Source organism: Ovis aries, chromosome 8 (assembly GCF_016772045.2).
Source record: "Ovis aries strain OAR_USU_Benz2616 breed Rambouillet chromosome 8, ARS-UI_Ramb_v3.0, whole genome shotgun sequence".
NCBI classification, from domain to species: Eukaryota; Metazoa; Chordata; class Mammalia; order Artiodactyla; family Bovidae; genus Ovis; species Ovis aries.
In genome coordinates this window covers 38,041,123-38,059,803 of record NC_056061.1, presented here as the reverse complement: position 1 = coordinate 38,059,803, position 18,681 = coordinate 38,041,123, and positions in this window count along the sequence as shown.

Sequence of the window (18,681 nt, the reverse complement as noted above, 5' to 3'; positions counted from 1 at the left end):
CAGCTGTTACTTTGTATCTTTTTTTGCACCTATTGGAGCCAAATAATATTAAATGTCCTCACTTATGCTGAGCAATTCAAGTGCGAGTTCTTTGCTGTAATGGTATTCTATGTGTATAATTAAGTGTTATTTGATATAGTTTTGGAGTTCAAACAAATGAGCAAGCAACAATTATACCTTATTATGATCTTCTCTAGTGCATAGCCATAGGCTTGCTCTCTGTGCATTACCAAGTTCATAGCACCAGGCAGACAGCAGTTCCTGTTATCAACTTTTTCACCCTCTGCGCCATGCATAATTTAGAGAGTTTTATTAATTTTGAGCTGGTTTAATGTATGCGCATGTTCTCAAGATCTAGGTAGATTGTATGACTAAGTTTAGCTTTCATAGGGCAATTGTTTATGCATGTAAATGTCTGAAAAATAGTTTTCCTCAAAGCTTAAAAAGCTACAGTTTCATTTAAATAGATTAACTTGCACATTGCACCTTCTTCTTTACCTGCAAGAAAAATTCAGGAAGGGAACGAGGGGAATGTATTTCTGTGCTTTGCAAATTTCCTCATTACTTTGCTTTCCCTTTCAAATTTAGACATTTTATATATAGCAAGAATGGAAAACCGTCAACAATACTGAAATACCTTGATGTTCATACATAATTACAACTCAATAAAGAACATCTGGATCATTGGTAAGCAAAATTTTTAAATGTTAGCTTTGTGGACTAGCTTAAGGATATTAGTAACACCAGCTATATTATAGCCATGCTGTCATAGAAGCCAAGGACATCAAAATTACCCTTTGAGATGTGCTTGATATAGACGGCCACTTAAAATGGCATACAATTCCTTAAGTTTCCATTTCTATCCCACAAAGATAGGTGCAAATTAGAAGCATACTTTGTCATACCTAAAATAATTTACTTTACTGGGACTTTGTGCACAAATCCTCAAGTTTCTCCTTTGCCGCTAGCTGGGAATCCTTTACACCAAATGGTGTGACTTTTTGTTTCCCCCGCCTGCTCTGGTTGCAATCATGGTCAACACTACAGAGCCCATTTTTCATTTTGCTATTTGGCTTGTCAAATCAAAGGTCAAGAGATGATGAAGAAACCCCAAAATAGCCCAGGATTGGCAGATTTTCCCCCCCGTTTTCTAACGGAATTTGGTGCTTATAAAAGTGAGGGAATAAAGAACAGGCTCCAGCCATAAATCATGCAGACGAGAGCTTTCCAAGTTTTGCACGGTTTCACTGCCTAGTGCCTAGAGGCCCAGAAAACAAAAGCAGGCGTCCTCGCATTAAGAGTTCCATCCTCACGATCACAGGGCTGAGGGCACAGGAAGATGGCTTTCTGACACTGGCTCATCATTTATGATTGGCGACGTGGACAAGGAGTAATTGCAGCCTTACCTCTTTAGCTGTGATTCCTTTCAGACATGACTTGATGGAGGAGGGGTATAGAACCATAGAATGCCTGCATCAGGAATGACACCAGCATCAAGCGCATGCTGAGTCACGTTAGTTGTGTCCAACTCTTTGTGACCCTATGCCTCATAGCCTGCAGGCTCCTCTGTCCATGGGATTTTCCAGGCAAGGATACTGGAGCGAATTGTCATGTCCTCTCCTCCAGGGGATCTTCCTGACCCAAGGATGGAACCTACCTCTCCAGTGTCTCCTGCATTGGCAGGCAGCTTTTTTACCACTAGTGCCACCTGGAAAGCATCACAGAAAGCAGGAAAACTTGTTCTTGAATCCAAGGCTGTTGACATCATAGGCAGAGGTCATTCTCTTGGAGCTAAACCATAATCATTTGTTGCTAAGCCTTGAACCTCACCTGTGAGAACCTTTCTCATGACAAATTTACACAGACACATGCCCTAAACATGCATGAACCTCCTTTCATGTTAATAACAGTGATTCTACACAGTGCCATCCTAGCTCAACAGGTCTTTTTGTGTTGATGTCACTCCAGATTCTGGGACAAGAATCATTCACCATAGTGTTGTCAGTTCACCCTGAGTGACAGGAAGAATTGTCTGGTATTGATCTCACAGAGAGTGGGAAGCTGCTGTACAACACAGGAAGCTCAGCTTGGTGTGCTGTGATGATCTAAAGAGGTGGCTGGAAGGTTCAAGAGGGAGGAGATATATGTATACACACAGCTGATTCACTTTCTTGTATAGCAGAATCTAACAAAACATTGGAAAGCAATTATACTCCAATAAAAACATTTTAAGACAAATACAAAAAGGTAAATGAATAAATAGCAAGGATTTCCACTTGTTTGTTTAACAAAATAATCCTGAGACTTCTTCTATTGAGTTGCTGAGATTTTTTAAGCCCAGCTGTTCAAGTCATGTGAGCAAACTATTGTCTTCAGTTCCATTTGGAGGGAAAAGAAGAGAAAGCCTCAAAGGGTCGTTTGAACCAATGCATTCTCTTGAGTTTCCCCAAATTGCTGATGCGTTTGACATTGTGGTTTGCTTGTAGAATTCAGGCAAGTACTTCCTTTTTCATAAATGGTCAAATGATATTAAATTTTGCTTTAAGCTCTGTTATAGGTTGGACTGTGTCTCCCCTCCTCAGATTCATAGGTTGAAGCCATAACTCCCCATTTCTCAGATGTGATTGTGTTTGGAGACAGGGTCTTTAAAAATGTGATTATCCTAAAATGAGACAGTCAGCATAGTCCTAATCTAATCTGACTATTGTCCTTATAAGAAGGGAAAATTTAGACACAAAAAAAGACACCGGGGATGCTACCACACAGAGAAAAGACCACTTGAAGAGGCATCAAGAGGGCTGCCAACTGCAAGTCAGAGAGGCCTCAGAGGAAGTCAACCTTCCCAGCCCTTTGATCTTGGACTTCCAGCCTCCAGAACTGTGAGGAAATAAATTTCTATTGTTGAATCCGCCCAGTCTGCAGTATTTTGTTATGGCAGCCTTAGCCAACTAACACAAGTTCCTTAAATGTATACCTTTCTTTAACCTCTAAAATAGCCCTTGCCAAGGCCTCTGTCTGAAAAGTACTCCCTCCCCTCTGTCTTTTCCAGCCAAACTCCTACTCATCCTTCAGTTCTTGACTTAGACAACACCTTCTCTAGGAAGACTTTCTTCTGTGCAGCCCTGGTCCACACCCCTCTTTTGGGTTCAGTAGAGTGTCATGACTGGAGAAGGCAATGGCACCCCACTCCAGTACTCCTGCCTGGAAAATCCCATGGGCGGAGGAGCCTGGTGGGCTGCAGTCCATGGGGTCGCGAAGAGTCAAACACGACTGAGCGACTTCATTTTCACTTTTCACTTTCATGCATTGGAGAAGGAAATGGCAACCCACTCCAGTGTTCTTGCCTGGAGAATCCCAGGGACGAGGGAGCCTGGTGGGCTGCCGTCTATAGGGTCGCACAGAGTCGGACACGACTGAAACGACTTAGCAGCAGCAGCAGCTGCAGAAGTCATGACACATCAGATGGCACTAAGGGAAAACCAGAGTTCAAACTCTTGCAGCCAACAGCCAAGGGCTAACCAGTTTGACACTGAAATCTACGTTGCCCAATTTTAATGGGAAAATGCATTCCGTTACAAGTGGAAAGTCACCAACTTGAGAAACAGAAGAGTGGTGCAAAGGCAGGATTGCTAAGGTCCTGGACATAGGCCCTGGGACTTGCAATATTCCATGATGTGCTAACTGTATGTACAGATGGACATGCGTGCACACACACATGCTCATACTTGCACATCTGGGTCCCCATGTGCATGGACATGCACATACATGTGCATTTGAGGGAGAGACAGACTAGACAGGGCTTCCCTGCTGGCTCAGACGATAAAGAATCTGCCTGCAATTCAGAAGATTCCAGAAGCAACAGTGAGAACCAGGCACGGAACTGACCAGTCCAAAATTGGGAAAGGAGTATGACAAGGCTGTATATCATCACCCTGCTCATTTAACTTATATGCAGAGTGTGCACATGTCTAAGTCGCTTGAGTCATGTCCAACTCTTTGCAACCCTAAGGACTGTAGCCTGCCAGTCTCCTCTGTCCATGGGATTCTCCAGGCAAGAACACTGGCGGGAGTTGCCATGCCCTCCTCCAGGGAATCTTCCCAACCCACAGATCATATTTGTGTCTCCTGTGACTCTTGCATAGCAGCCAGATTCTTAACCACTGAGCCACTGGGGAAGCCCTATATGCAGAGTGAAGTGAAGTGAAAGTCGCTCAGTCATGTCCAGCTCTTTGTGACCCCATGGACTGTCCATGGAATTCCCCAGGCCAGAATAATGGACTGGGTAGCCTTTCTCTTCTCCAGGGGATTTTCCCAACCAAGGGATCAAACCCAGGTCTCTGACCTTGCAGGAGAATTCATTACCAGCTGAGCCACAAGGGAAGCCCAAGAACACTGGAGTGGGTAGCCTATCCATTCTCCAGTGGATCTTCCTGACCCAGAAATCAAACCAGGGTCTCCCGCATTGCAGACAGATTCTTTACCAATTTAGCTATCAGGGAAGCCCATATGCAGAGTTCAGTTCAGTTCAGTTGCTCAGTCATGTCTGACTCTTTGCGACCACATGAATTGCAGCACAGCAGGCCTCCCTGTCCATCACCAAATCCCGGAGTGCACTCAAACTCACGTCCATCAAGTCAGTGATGCCATCCAGCCATCTCATCCTCGGTCGTCCCCTTCTCCTCCTGCCCCCAATCCCTCCCAGCATCAGAGTCTTTTCCAATGAGTCAACTCTTCGCATGAGGTGGCCAAAGTACTGGAGTTTCAGCTTTAGCATCATTCCTTCCAAAGAACACCCAGGACTGATCTCCTTTAGAATGGACTGGTTGGATCTCAAGGGACTCTCAAGAGTCTTCTCCAACACCACACTTCAAAAGCATCAATTCTTCAGCACTCAGCCTTCTTCACAGTCCAATGCTCACATCCATACATGACCACTGGAAAAACCATAGATGGACCTTTGTTGGCAAAGTAATGTCTCTGCTTTTGAATATGCTATCTAGGATGGTCATAACTTTCTTTCCAAGGAGTAAGTATCTTTTAATTTCATGGCTGCAATCACCATCTGCAGTGATTTTGGAGCCCAAAAAAATAAATTCTGACAATGTTTCCACTGTTTCCCCATCTATGCAGAGTTCATCATGCTAAATGCCTGGCTGGATGAATCACAACCTGGAATAAAAATTTCTGGGAGAAATATCAACAGCCTCAGATATGCAAATGATACCACTGTAATAGCAGAAAGTGAAGAGGGATTAAAGATCCTCTTGATGGGGGTAAAAGAGGAGACAGAAAACGTTTGGGTTAAAACTCAGCATTCAAAAACTAAGATCATGACATCTGGTCCCATCACTTCATGGCAAATAGAAGGGGAAAAAGTGGAAGCAGTGACAGATTTTATTTTCTTAGGCTCCAAAATCACTGTAGACAGTGACTGCTGCCATGGAATTAAAAGACGCTTCATCCTTGGAAGGAAAGCTATGACAAAGTTAGACAGCATATTAAAAAGAAGAGAAATCACTTTGCCAACAAAGTCTGTTTGGTCAGAGCTATGGTTTTTCCAGTAGTCATGTATGGATGTGAGTGTCGGACCATAATGAAGGCAAGTGCCAAAGTGCTTTAAAACTGTAGTGTTGGAGGAGACTCTTGAGAGTCCCTTGGACAGCAAGGAGATCAAAGCAGTCAATTGTAAAGGAAATAAATCATGAATATTCATTGGAAGGACAGATGCTGAACCTACAGTTACAATACTTTGGTTACCTGATGCAAAAAGCTGACTCATTGGCAAAGACCCTGATGCTGGGAAAGATTGAAGGCAGGAGGAGAAGGGGGTGACAGAGGATGAGATGGTTGGATGGTATCACCAACTCAATGGACATGAGTTTGAGCAAACTTCCGGAGATAGTGAAGGACAAGGGAGCCTGGCATGCTGCAGTCCATGGAGTTGCAAAGGACTGGACACCACTGAGTGACTGAACAACAACAAATCAGACGATCCCAGAAGAGAGCTGTCACTCAGTAGCACTTTAATTAACAATGTGTATTTTTTTCCTCTGAGTATGGCTTTTAATATCCAGTCTGTTGTGGAAACTCTTCTGATTGGGCAACACTTAACTAAAGCAAGAATTCACCTTGTTGTTCTTGTTCAGTCACTAAGTCATGTTTGACTCTTTGCTACCCCCATAGACTGCAGCACACCAGGCCTCCCTGTCTTTCACTGTCTCCCAGAGCTTGCTCTAAATCATGTCTATTGAGGTAGTGATGCCATCCAATCATCTCATCTTCTGTCACCCTCTTCTCCTGCACTCAATCTTTCCTAGCATCAGGGTCTTTTCCAACAAGTCGGCTCTTTGCATCAGTGGCCAAAGTATTAGAGCTGTAGCTTCAGGATTAGTCCTTTCAATGAATATTCAGGACTGACTTTCTTCAGGATTGATTGGTTGATCTCCTTGCTGTCCAAGGAACTCTCGAGTCTTATCCAGCACTACAATTCAAAAGCATCAGCTCTACACACACAGCCTTCTTTATGGTCCAACTCTCATATCCCTACATGACTACTGGAAAAACCATAGCTTTTACCAAATGGACATTTGTTGGCAAAGTGATGTCTCTGCTTTTTCATATGCTGTCTAGGTTTGTCATAACTTTCCTTCCAAGAAGCAAGCATCTTTTAAGTTTGTGCCTGTAGTCACCATCTGCAGTGATTTTGGAGCCCAAGAAAACAAAATCTCCCACTGTTTCACGTAATCATCGCAGTAAGAAGGCTGAGTACTGCAACTAGAGAGTAGCCCTTGCTCACTACAATTAGAGAAAGCCCGCAGGCAGCAACAAAGACCCAGTGCAGCCAAAAACTAATTAATTAATTTTTTTAAAAAGGAATTCACCTAATGAGATTATCTTCTTCCCTGAAATTCCCTGAGAGCAGGAATTCTCCATTAGCAGCCTCAAGGCCCATGGGCACAGTACCTGAACTTAGTCTAATGTCCAATAAATGTTGTTCTCAAAGTGGAAAGAACTAAGGGGAAAGAGTGAAGCACAAGAGGAAACAGAGAGCAAGCTTTCTTACTTATTCCTCAGCAGCTTGCCTCAAACCCTACCACCGTCAGTGTTTCCATTTATTCTTTTTATACGTGAGCTTCTATTCAATGACCATGTTTCTGTTTTTTGGTCATTCTGAAAGTGATGGATTTGAACTCAAGTTTTCTGAGCCAGAATGACAAATTCTGCCTTTCCTGGCTTACTGGATTCAGCCACAAACCTCTGATAAGTTTCCCTGTTTGACTCTAAATAGTTATCATGAAATAATTACAGATGCTTTCTCCTGTTGTGTGCGGAATAATTGCCTCCTCCGCCCCCACCCCTGAACTTATTCACTAAGCTTTAATCATCACAAAAAATGTATTTATGCAAGGAAATAGCAAGTTATTCACTCAGCTCATTTTATTCACCATTGTCTTCTGATTTCTTCACACTACTTAATTTAGCACATCAAGGTGAAACGATTAGTTTATCTCACCTTGACACGACTAGAGTCCACTGACAAAACACGTTTGTGACATTCTTGTTGGCCCCTTCCTCTCTACGAATAGTTATCTCCTGAATTACTTATTGTTGCTTGATATTTCCAAGTCAGAATAAGTATGTGACCAGGAGGTAAATCTGGTTGATAATAAATCAGAACAGCATCAAAAAAATGCCATCTCTTCGGACCACAATGAGTGGTTATTTCAAATCAACATCTGCTTTTAACTCCTTTTGATGATAAGAAAAGCCCAATTAACACCCGCAGTTTAAAAAGATGCAACTTTTTATTTATCTAAGACTCTACTGCTAAAAACCTTGCCAGATTTACAATTCTAAAGACAACAGCTTTTTGTAAATGTGCTTTATTTGCAGTTATAATATCTATAGTTAAATCAGTTCATTAAAAATAGAGTTTTAAACTATCTCCCAAACTGCCATATTTGAGCATTTAAAGCAAAAATGATTAATTCATATTTTTATACTGCAGTTGGGTAGAACTGTGAAGTCACCTAGTGTACAAAACAATGTCCTTAGATAGGAAACCCTTCCTTAATTAAGATAGAGGTTAGGACTGTGTAATCTTACATTGCACATTTAGTTATTCAACCTAGAATTAAATGAGCATTGTCCCTAAGCACTTTACCAGGGGAACATTCACTGCACTTCACTCCTAAAGAGTTGTTACCTATCCAGGTCTTAAAGCAAATGAGCAACACCATATACTTAGTGGAAAAAGATGACACCTTCTAAAACCCAGAAACCATCATATATTTAACACATTATAGGCACAAAGCCTCCAGTCTGGGTGAAAGGAAGCTGTATTTTGCCTTTTGAATTGTATTAGTTTTTAGAGCCCTACTTGGCATCATTCTTTCCACAAGAAACCTGAGGGATTTTGTTTTAATAGGAACTGAAAAGATCCTAGATTTACCATGAGGCTCTACCATGGAAAGAGTCCTGTGAGCGAGAGGGTACCGGCAGAAGGAACTCTGGACCCAGAACCAGAGACTTGGGTCCAATGTGCAGCTCTGCTCTGCTGATTATGTGATCTGGGTTTGCCTCTTAATTGCTCTCTACCTTTCTGTCTTCATTGTTAAAAAAGGAATACTAATAGCTGCCCTGCCTGCATAGTTGTTATGAAGATCAAATGAATTAATAAACGTGAGTGTGCTTTGGAAAAGTTAAAAGTGCCCCTCTAGCATTAGTTATTCTTATTTGGTTTTCATAGTCTTCGAAAATCCCATTTATAATAAGGCTCTCCTGGAGAAGTAGCTGTTTCTTGAAATCCCATGAAAGCTTTGTCTTTGTATTACCTTTTACGGGCTCCCTGGGAAGTTCAGCAAATCTCTGATCCCTACTGTGCTGTGCATATATTGCTCAGAGGCATTCCAGGACCTGCCTTTGTGCTGCACATGGTCAGATCATTGAGGATTGGTGCTACGGCAGTGAGATTAAAAGCATACATACTATGCAGAGTGTTTTTTTCTGATTACAAATGTAATGGTGATGGTTGTTTAGTCACCAAGTTGCGTCCAACTCTTGCGACCCCATGGCCTCTAGCCTGCCAGGCTCCTCTGTCCACAGGATTTCCCAGGCAAGGATACTGAAGTGGGTTGCCATTTCCTTCTCCAGCAAACACTATACACATTCGTCACAGAACATTTTGAAATGACAGGAACTCACAAGGAAAGAAAAAATGTAAATTACCTCCAATCCTACTACCTAAAGGCAAAGACTGTTAATATTTTGACAAATATGCTCCAAGCCTCTTTCCATGTACTTATAAAACACGACGTGTATTTGTAAACACACATGTTGCTATGCACCGCATGTTTGTCCCTATTCTCAATACCTCCCCATTTGTATGTTGAAGCCTTAACTCTCATTGTGATCATGTTTGAAAACAGGGCCTTTAGGAGGTAATTATGGCTAAATGAAGTCATAAGGATGGAGCCCTGATCCAATAGGATTAATATTCTTATAAGAAGAGGCACCAAAGTTTCTTCTCTCTTTCTCTCTCCCATGTGAGGACACAGAGAGGAGGTAATTGCCTTCCACAAGCCAGGAAGAAAGTTCTCACCAGGAACTAAATTGGCTGGTATCTTGATCTTGGACTTCTCAGCATCCAGAACTGTGGGAAATAAATTTCTGTTGTTTAAGCCACCCAGTCCATAGTATTCTGCTTTGATAGTCTGAACAGACTAACAACATGTGTGTCATTCACTGCTATATCATTTGTGCTTCTTTCACTTGGCATATGATGAATATTTCTCCATTCATTAACTATTCCACAATGTGATTTTAATGGCTTTAAAATGTGACAAAACATGGATGCAACCTAAATTTTTAACCATCTCCTATTCTTGGTCATTTTGATGGTTTTTGATGTTTTATTATTCTTGTAAGAAATGTGGTAACGAATAGCCTTGGACTTACCTTTTTGTGTAGCTCTCACTCATCAACACAGAATTGATTAGAAAGAATGAATATTTTTAAAGTTCTTCATATATGTATTAAAATATCCTCCAGAAAGACCGTATCAATTTACCCTCCTATTGGCAGTTATTTGAGAATGCTTAGTTTCAAGAACTCCTACTGAAAATAGTCACTATCATTATAAAATGGCATTTGTTGATTTGGAGGTAAAACGGTCTCTCCTTGCTATTTGAGTGTGTACTCTTAATGACTAAACAAATTATGTTTTTGTTTTTTGTTTTTCTTTACTTTAGGGACAGGAAAGAATATTCCTCTTCTCATATGTTCACACTAGTAACAATTTTATTATTTAAATCTTAATTTTTAGGTATGTTAAACATTTTGTTTTACAACATACACTTGACCACATGTAGAATACATTAATGTTATCAGCAATCCTGCAATTTCCAATGTCATTTGCACAGCTTGACTGCTTTGCTTTTCATAATTCTCAGAAAATTCCAGAAATTTTTTGATAGCTGGAATTTAAGTCTGAATTCGCCTGAAAAAAATCTTCTAGGGATCCTTAAGACAGAGGATTATGAAATGCTTTAAGGTAAAGGATATGATAGGATAAGGCTCTTCAGAATAATAGGTCTATAACATGAGTATTTTCTTCTATGAATCTTAATTATCCACTCTTACTCTTCATTGGGCTTTCCTTGTGGCTCAGCTGGTAAAGAATCTGCATGCAATGCAGGAGACCTGGGTTGAATCCCAGGGTTGGGAAGATCCCCTGGAGAAGGGAAAGGCTACCCACTCCAGTATTCTGGCCTAGAGAATTTCATGGACTGCATGGTCCATGGGGTAGCAAAGAGTCAGAAATGACTGAGAGACTTTCACTTACTCTTCATTATGACACATAGCATATGCAAACTAAATATTTGTTAGATGGTTAGATAGATTAATGGGGGAATCATCTACTATTTTTCTGTTTCAAATAGAAGCAAAAAGAATCTAATTCTATTCCAAACCACTTTAAATTAATACCTGTAATCCTATTCTTTCCTATCTTCAATATAATCCTCCTTTACATTCTCCTCTTTTATAATAAATTTTACCTTTTTTCTTCCAAGATCTCCTGAAAGACCACCTTCCTAGAAGTTGCTGAGTGACTAAACGTTCAAGGAATCATGCTCCCAATGCTCTAACTTAAGAGCAAGTCTTTCACTAAGTTTCAAAGTCAGCAAGGGATAAAACTAGGGGAAGTATGGTTCAGTTTCTCCAAGCCAGGTGAAGAACAAATAACAAGTAAAAGCTTATATTTATTTTTTCATTTAATCAGCAATTACCGTAGAAAATTTGCCCTAAAGTGGCCTTGGAAAACTCATTGTTTTTCTTTCAGCTCATTACCCCAGGAGGCATTTTGATCTTTATTTTCTTTGAGTGAGACTAACCTTGATCTACCCTCCACTTTTGTCCACTCCCAATGAAAATATCTTTTTTAAAAATTAGTGTCTATTTTATGTTCATTTGTGAAGAGGCAATTGCTGAGAGATCTGTCATAACACTTTTGATACAGTTAAAAAAGAGTTAAAAGAAATTTTCTTCAAAAAGACCAGTACAAAAGTACTCCTACATGTACTAGGCTTTCGAATGCCTTGAATATTTTCATGAATGAAAGCTCTTTTGGTTATTTTCATTATAGGAGAAATTCTTTTATGGAAAATTCAAACCAACAAAGGAAGCTCAGATTGCAGTTCTAACATTTTTCAGCAGAGTTGACCAAACACGAGTCCTAAATTGACGTATTATGAACACAATAAATAAGGTTTTAAAGGCTGGCTAACACTGCAAAGCTTTTTGAAACAAACTTCTCCTTTATGTGTCTGTCTTTCTGGGAGTTCATGGATCATGAGAGGACATGGAATTTGAAGGCCTCTAGTTATTCTTACAATAGCCACGGCTAACAGACATCTGTGCAGTGGGGGTCAGTCACTTCCTGTAGAATTGTCTGTAATCAATTGTCCCAGATTGGAAGTGGAAGAACTCTTACATTGCCTGACCAGGCAGAATTATTAAAAGACTGCACCAGCATTGTGAGAGGTTAATTATTAACAGATAAACAATTCAACTCAAACAATTTGTGTTGAATTTCTACTTTGTACAAGGCACAAAGATACCAGTGTTGAAAGCCGTGGCATGGGCGGTGGTGGAGATGGAGGTGGTGGTGATGGGGCATGTGTGTGTGTGTGTGTGTGTGTGTGTGTGAAGGGGAGAGAGTTACAAAGGGGAATGACCTAGTCCCTGCCTTCAAGTGTGGAAATGCTGTCATAGAGGCATGGATATGGGCTGTGTGCTATGCTGGGCTTAGTGTGTTTTAGTCACTCTTTGTGACCCCAAGGACTGTAGCCTGCCAGGCTCCTCTGTCCATGGGGATTTTCCAGGTAAGAGTTGCTTATCCCTTCTCCAGGGGATCTTCCTGACCTAGGAATCGAACTGGGGTCTCCTACACTACAGGTGGATTCTTTACCAGCTGAGCTACCAGGGAAGCCCGACAGCTATGTAGGAGCCCCAAAAAAGGCAAGAGACATCCATTCTGAAAGACGGGGGAAACATGTGGCTCACCCAGGAGAAGCCCAATAATTCTAGTCTCAGGGTAGAAGAGATGAAAATTAAACTCCTTGCAGTGGTTTAAGAAGCAGAGAACTATGGACGGAGGTTCATGACATTGTACAGGAGACAGGAATCAAGACCATCCCCAAGAAAAAGACCATCCCCAAAAAAGCAAAATGGCTGTCTGAGGAGGCCTTACAAATAGCTGTGAAAAGAAGGGAAGCGAAAAGCAAAACAGAAAAGGAAAGACATACCCATTTGAATGCAGAGTTCCAAAGAATAGCAAGGAGAGATAAGAAAGCCTTCCTCAGCAATCAATGCAAAGAAATAGAGGAAAAAAACAGAATGGGAAAGACTAGAGATCTCTTCAAGAAAATTAGAGATAACAAGGGAACATTTCATGCAAAGATGGGCTCAATAAAGGACAGAAATGGTATGGACCTAACAGAAGCAGAAGATGTTAAGAAGAGGTGGCAAGAATACACAGAAGGACTGTACAGAAAAAATCTTCACGACCCAGATAATCACGATGGTGTGATCACTCACCTAGAGCCAGATATCCTGGAATGTGAAGTCAAGTGAGCCTTAGGAAGCATCGCGATGAACAAAGCTAGTGGAGGTGATGGAATTCCAGTTGAGCTATTTCAAATCCTGGAAGATGATGCTGTGAAAGTGCTGCACTCAATATGCCAGCAAATTTGGAAAACTCAGCAGTGGCCACAAGACTGGAAAAGGTCAGTTTTCATTCCAATCCCAAAGAAAGGCAATGCCAAAGAATGCTCAAACTACCACACAATTGCACTCATCTCACGCGCTAGTAGAGTAATGCTCAAAATTCTCCAAGCTAAGCTTCAGCAATATGTGAACCGTGAACTCCCTGATGTTCAAGCTGGTTTTAGAAAAGGCAGAGGAACCAGAGATCAAATTGCTACCATCCGCTGGATCATAGAAAAAGCAAGAGAGTTCCAGAAAACATCTATTTCTGCTTTATTGACTATGCCAAAGGCTTTGACTGTGTGGATTATAATAAACCGTGGAAAATTCTGAAAGAGATGGGAATACCAGACCACCTAACCTGCCTCTTGAGAAATCTGTATGCAGGTCAGGAAGCAACAGTTAGAATTGGATATGGAACAACAGACTGGTTCCAAATAGGAAAAGGAGTACTTCAAGGTTGTATATTGTCACCCTGCTTATTTAACTTATATGCAGAGTACATCATGAGAAATGCTGGGCTGGAGGAAGCACAAGCTGGAATCAAGATTGCTGGAAGAAATATCAATAACCTGAGATATGCAGATGACACCACCCTTTATGGCAGAAAATGAAGAGGAACTACAAAGCCTCTTGATGAAAGTGAAAGAGGAGAGTGAAAAAGTTGGCTTAAAGCTCAACATTCAGAAAATGAAGATCATGGTTTTCGTTTCCATCACTTCATGGTAAACAGATGGGGAAACAGTGGCTGACTTTATTTTCTGGGCTCCAAAATCACTGCAGATGGTGACTGCAGCCATGAAATTAAAAGATGCTTACTCCTTGGAAGGAGTGTTATGACCAACCTAGACAGGATATTAAAAAGTAGAAACATTACTTTGCCAACAAAGGTCCATCTAGTCAAGGCTATGGTTTTTCCTGTGGTCATGTATGGATGTGAGAGTTAGACTATAAAGAAAGCTGAGCACCCAATAATTGACGCTTTTGAACTGTGGTGTTGGAAAAGACTCTTGAGAGTCCCTTGGACTGCAAGGAGGTCTAACCAATCCATCCTAAAGGAGATCAGTCCTGGTGTTCTTTGGAAGGACTGATGTTGAAGCTGAAACTTCAATACTTTGGCCACCTGATGCAAAGAGCTGACTCATTTGAAAAGACCCTGATGCTGGGAAAGATTGAGGGCAGGAGGAGAAGGGGACGATGGAGGATGGGATGGTTGGATGGAATCACCAACTCAATGGACATGGGTTTGGGTGGACTCTGGGAGTTTGTGATGGACAGGGAGGCCTGGCATGCTGCAGTTCATGGGGGTCGCAAAGAGTTGGACACAACTGAGAGACTGAACTGAACTGAACTGAACTGAAGAGGCAGAGGGCAGTTTTAGAAAGAAGGCTCTTGTAGGTGGCCAAAGGAATGTAGCTTAGACTGACTAAAGATTAATAGATAAGAGAGTGAGAGAAGCAGAAGTTTCATTGTAAAAGAACTACAATTTAGAACAGCTCAAGGCATTCAGCCAGAGAAGGCAATGGCACCCCACTCTAGTACTCTTGCCTGGAAAATCCCATGGATGGAGGAGCCTGGTAGGCTGCAGTCCATGGGGTCGCGAAGAGTCGGACACAACTGAGCGACTTCACTTTCACTTTTCACTTTGATGCATTGGAGAAGGAGATGGCAACCCACTCCAGTGTTCTTGCCTGGAGAATCCCAGGAACAGGGGAGCCTGGTGGGCTGCCATCTATGGGGTCACACCAGTTGGACATGACTGAAGTGAGTTAGCTGTAGCAAGGCATTCAGTGAGACCTAGCTCCTTTCAGGCTCTTATCTGTAATAATCAACCTACAAAGAGAATGCTTGTTCCATCTGCAGAGTGCAAGCTCCATGGAAGCAGCCAATTCATCTGTTTTGTTCATGGCCCTCCCTCCGCAAATAGTACGGGGCACATGTAGGCACATAAAAATTCAGCAGAAAGAATATATGAAAGTGTGTGATGGATGACTTACAGAGGCCTGTGTTCCAGGAGGTGGGATTTGAGGAAATATTCTCAACCCCAGTATCAACTGGTAGTATGTATCTGTAAATAGCAAGTGATGAAAAATGTGTAGGATACAAGATATTAATTAGAAATTTTTTTATTCATCTGGAATTAGCATCTAGGACCCAATACTGACATTAAAAAGGAATCAATTACTTCTCATTATAAAAAGAGCAGAAAAGAGAAACAAACACCTATTTAGAGCTTATTAAGAAGTGGACAAATAAACACTGTAAATCAAGTATACTCAACAAATTTTTTAAAAAATTCATGTAAAAAGAAAAAAAGTTTCAGCCAAATTGTTTCTACTATTACAAGGATGGGGGACTTAAAGAAATCACTGGAGTCAAAAATCAACTCAGTGGGGAGTGCTGTGTGGGTTTTCTTTCTCTTTCATCCTTGCTGCTAGTCCTCAATTTCTCAACCCAGTTAGGAGGAAGGCTTTGAGAGAATTATTTGTAGAGACTGATTGAACATGTACTATGCAGCCTACTACACTTGGCTCTACTTTGAGTAGGAGGGGAAGAGGGGGAAGGCAGAGTGGAGAGAGGTCAGACACCAGCAGCCTGACTCCCAGCTTTTGAGGCAGCAAAGATGACTAAGTCCCCCATGGATCAAACAGATACAAAAGCAGGTAGTAGGGCTGAATTCCAGAGTGAGAGGACACCAGAAACAGGAGGTAAGAGGGCCTATTCCTAGAGATAAGGTGGAGGGAGTGGAAGAGATGGAGCTGAGTGGACCACCAGGCAGGGCACAATGCAGCTGGCCTCCACGAAGAGCAAGTCTCTTCCTGGGGTAGGATACTTGGAACAACTTCATTCCATGAGAGAAGCAGGCGGATACCTGCCACCTAGAGGATCTCATGGGCATTCATTCTCATCCAAGGAAGCAGAGGCAGTAGTGAGAAGACCATGGAAAATAAGAGACTGCTTGTCCTTTTCCATTGCCCCCCTTCCTGTGCCAATCCATGGGAGGAACACAAGACCCAGTGTGAGAAGAAGCCAAGCTCTTCCATCAAAGGCTGGTGCTAGAAGCGAAGAAAATGGATGAGCACTTACTCGGATATGAAACTGAAGATTTCAATAAGAATAGATTCTATTCAACTGAAAGAGACTGTTGAAGATGTTATGGAATGGTGAAAAAGGAGGATTTGGCAGAATATAGTTTAAAGCGGTGATTCTGGGGAGTGGAGATCATGTTTCTACTCCATCAACATCAGACTAGTCAACAACCGATTATGGGTATTAATGATAGTCTCTCTTAACTGAGGAATCAGGAAGACTCTCAGCTAGGAGGGAGTAGGTTGGCAATGCTTTTATAATGCTGGCCGGAAGCCTTATCCTTCAGTATCCTGATACTGCCTCCTCTACTTGACACATCAGTAATTCATTCAACAAACTCTTACTGAACACGATTATTATCCACCAAATGGTCAGCTTATTCTTACAGCTGGCAATCAGTAAATATTTGCTGAATTAATAACAAAAGCCAATAGCATTGAGGGCTCATGATGTGACAAGTACTCTTGAAACTGCTTTTACATTTATTATTATTTTTTTATCCTTCGATCACCCTATGAGGAGGGTATTATCATCCACCCTAGTTTACTGATAAGGAAGCTGAAGTACAAAGAGGTTTAGTAACTTACTCAGAGTCACACTGAAAAATGGTAAAAACAAGTTAAGGAAATTTCCAGATTATGACGTAAATTATTGGTTTCCAGTGGGTTTTTCGTAAATGCTTTCTTATCTTCAGCACCCTCTTTTCTGGCCAAAACCAGAATTGTTAGCAAACAACACTATCTTATATGAAAACACTTATTTTATGTGATAAGTACTGAAAATAGATAATTTTTAAAAGCACAATCAAGTAATCAAGGGAACCTCGTCTGTGATCACATACATTTCTCCCATAATTCAGTAAAGTGTATCATTTGCATCAAGGTCATTTTGTTTTTTGTTTTTATTGGACACATGCAAATTTGGAAGATATCTTAAAATCTGCCAGCCTTGAATTGCATAATCACCACAGCATTGATGTAAATATAAATCACTTAAAATGTATCAAAGTAGGAATTCTAGGAAAAGTTTGATTGAGGAAAAAAAATCATAGACATCTATTTTTGGCTATGTTCACATCTACCTATGTAAATAACTGTCTACTCACACTCATGAATATTTAATTCAGCAACATTTTAAATTTGGATCCCTACCTTTGAATGGAGCTTACACATTGCTCACTGACTAGTCTAACTTAAAAAATCTTTAGGCAAGTCATCCACAGAAAGTATTTTACCCAGAAAGCTAATCATTTTTTCCTGTTTAAACAGTACACTGCACAGTATTGAACAGTATTTCCTTCTAAGTTGCATCTTTATTAAATGTACAGAAAGAGTCAGTAGGCTGGGCAATTAGAAGCTCAGGCTCTTGCATTATACTGACTTGGGATTCAAATCCTAACATGAACTTGTCAAGATATTTAAGTTGCCTAACCCTCAATGTCTCCATCTGTAAAATGGGATAATAATAGTATCTACCTCCAAGGACTGTCTGTAGTAACCATCAAATAAGATAATACTTGTGAAGGGCTCAAACATTTAACGACTATAACCGCTAATATATATTAAGAAAAATAAATTATGGTTGTATATATTAGTGATTCCCAAAGAACACTTGGTAGATATTTACATTATCAATGTGGAACTGAATCAAAATTCAGAAGAAAACTGTTTAGAGTCAAACCACATAGTTTTATGATGAGTTACTATTTAGTCTTTCCCCAGCATGTTCTAAGACAGGCTGCATAGGACTCACTCTGAAAGCTTTTGACAGTGTGAAATTCCGGTCCCCTGAAGGTCCTGAGACACTCAGAAAGCCTGGTACTAGGCCAGGAATGCACAGATTTTAAAGGTCCCTACAGGGATTCTGACGGACAGCCAGGTTTGGGAACATTGCCCAAATGCATTTTCAATTCAATTAAACAAAAAAAAATGTCCTCACTACTTCTGTTTGGCCAGCAAAGCCCCTAGGAGAAAGAAACCCAATTCCACAAGTCTCCATATCATAGCCTCTGCAGCCACATTGCAAAAATGACCTTTTCAACTTGCCCAAACTTTGGTCAATGTGAGGAGGTCCCAGAGTTGCACCAGGAAAACCACAGGGAGGGGGTCATGACCCTGAGCATCTTTCAAGATACCAGTGCCCCCAACACAGGGCCCCACAACTCTTCTCAACCAGACCTGGAACAAGTGGCATGGAGTTAAAAGAAAACAAAATTCTTTCACATCCTCATTGGATTTCTATTCTTTTGTATGTCTCTGTGCCATGGAGTACAAAGATAGTCCATAAACACTCATTGACTAATTATTGTAAGCTTAGAAAGAGCTT